The 2,500-nt window shown below is 34.0% G+C and overlaps 1 protein-coding gene across 3 annotated transcripts in view; it reads right to left on the reverse strand.

Moving 5' to 3' along the window:
• The window catches only part of LOC113817881 (germ cell nuclear acidic protein), a 24,509-nt gene that overhangs the window by 772 nt on the left and 21,237 nt on the right, over window positions 1-2,500 (reverse strand). For all 3 annotated transcript variants that reach the window (XM_070127188.1, XM_070127187.1, XM_070127186.1), the window contains one exon: window positions 1-2,500. This exon is cut by the window's left edge and continues 772 nt beyond it; it is cut by the window's right edge and continues 469 nt beyond it. The gene's annotated coding sequence lies outside the window, so the exon portion shown is untranslated.

Genomic DNA, 2,500 nt, shown 5'->3' on the forward strand with positions numbered 1-2,500 from the left:
TTGGTTAATTTTCTTGAGGGTTTGGATTTTAAAATTCAGTTTGTTCGTCGACAAAATTCCTAATAATCCGTAGAAAAAGATGGCATCATAAATGTACTTTAAGAAAAAGAAAAAAAGAAAAAAAAGAAAAAAAGGGAGGGGAAAAGAGAAGCAAAAACTATCATACTGAACAATGATGATGATTAATAACAACAATAATAATAATAATGATAATAATATCAATAATGATAATAATAATTATTATAATAACTTAAAATCGAAATTATTACAGAGGACTCTATATAATGTTGGCCTTACAAGATTTGATGTGAATTCATAATTTAATACATATAAAGAAAATAAGAACAAATAAACAATAAAAAAAAACATTCATTAGGTTACAAGGAAATCAAAAAATAACAATAAAGAGACAGAGAACGCACGAGAGAGAGAGAAAAGTTCCTATATCTAATGTCAAACATCAATTAACTTGTCAGGATTATTTATACCTTACGTGTGTATAATACAAAGGATGGAACTAATATTTTCTCTTTTTTCCAAATGTCAAAGCATGATAATGTGGCATTACGTCAATGTAACGCTTTTTTATCTTTATTAACTTTCCACTCATTAATTATTTTCGTTTCGCTGCGTTGGTGTCCTACGCGAAATACTTTGAAAATATATTTCACTACTTTTCTCAATATACTAACATTTTACTAAAATTACGTAGACAAAAAAAAAGAAAAGAAAAGAACAGGGATGAATAGATAGATAGAGATGGGGATAGAGATAGAGAGATAGATAGATAAATAGATAGTATAGATAGATAAATAGAGAGAGAGAAATTGGAAGAAATAGAAAGAATACAAAGACAACTAAAGAAGGAAGGAAAAATAAAGACAAAGGGACAGAAGAAAATGGGAGACACCAAGTAAACTAATAAAATACTCTTAAAGTTAACAGTTTGCAGAAAACACATGATGGCGTGAAGTTCAACACAAGAACTAATGATGAAAATATTTTCTGTTATTTTCACTACCTTCCATCATATCTGCTGGTGATGACTAAATATGTAAATAAGAGAAATTACAAATCTTTTTGTATCATTTTATTTATTTGTTCAGACTATTACGAGTGGGAAAGTTAGGAACAAAAACACAAACAAAAAATGTCTTTTTTTTTCAAATATTTTCTCGTTTTTATCACAGCAAAGGGTAGGCGTGTATAGGAGAAGGGGATAGATGTCTGAATTAAAGGAAGAACGTGGAAGGAGATAAAGAACAATGATAAGAAGAAAGGGAATCAGGAGTAGAAGAGGAAGAGAAGGAAACAGAAAAAAATATTGAATTAGAAACAGAAGTGGAGGGGGAATAAACAGAGAAGAAGAATGCGATAGATAGAAAGAGATGAAAAAGTAAAAAAAAAATCTAATTAAATAAATGTGATCAAAGATGGACTCTGTCGTAATATTCTTAGCAGACTGTAGCTGCTAATCACTTGATAATCTCCCTGGCTTTGATATGTTGAGAAATACACAGTGAGTCTTCTTACACCTGTTCTGTAGGAGGGAACTGAATTCCTTTCGAGGGAAAGCTCGGAAAGCAACGGCTGTATATACATACATTATGTATGCATACGCACATACGTACATACATACATATGTATATGTATGCATGTATGTATATATATATATATATATATATATATATATATATATATATATATATATATATATATATATATATATATATATGAGAGAGAGAGAGAGAGAGAGAGAGAGAGAGAAGAGGAGAGAGAGAGAGAGAGAGAGAGAGAGAGAGAGAGAGAGAGAGAGAGAGAGAGAGAGAGAGAGAGAGAGAGATGGGGAAAATCCATTTTTAGGTTTCATATCAGATTTTCCATTTTCCATTACTCTTCTTTATTGACTCCTTTTATTCATCGCCCAATTCTACTACTTTCCGGCATTTTCCTCCTGCTTCTTCTGCTCTTTTCTCTCTCCTATAAACTCCTCAGAGCCAGGGAAATGCATTCAAATAAAGACAAAAACAAAAAGATTTTTTTTTGTTCCTTTTTTCTCTTTTGTTTGCTGTTATGGCATCGCTTCCAACAGACGTGTCAGTGAGTGTTCTTCTTTTGTCTCCTCTTCTCCCCTTCTTCGTTGGACATCTGTGTTGTGGTGGTCTGTTGGAGGTGAAGCAAGGAGGCTGATAAAGGGACGAACGAAGAAGCGATGATAAAGATGGGTATGGGGGGGGACCGAGAAGAAGAGGGACGAGGAGGAGTGGGGATGGAAAGGGGGAGGAAGGAAGGGAAGAAAGGTAAAGAAGAACTAGAAAGAGAATGGAGTGCAAGGGAGAAAGAGAAACAGGAGGGCAAGGTGAGAGAATGGGGGAAGTGTGGGAACTTTGAGATTAAACGAACAGGAAGGAAAGGAAAGCTAGAAGAGCAAGAATAAGGGCAAGGAATGAGACGAGACAAGGAGGAGAGGAGGACGAAGGCGGCGGCGACGCTGAAGAAG

The sequence above is a fragment of the Penaeus vannamei genome, chromosome 11 (assembly GCF_042767895.1).
Source record: "Penaeus vannamei isolate JL-2024 chromosome 11, ASM4276789v1, whole genome shotgun sequence".
NCBI lineage: Eukaryota > Metazoa > Arthropoda > Malacostraca > Decapoda > Penaeidae > Penaeus > Penaeus vannamei.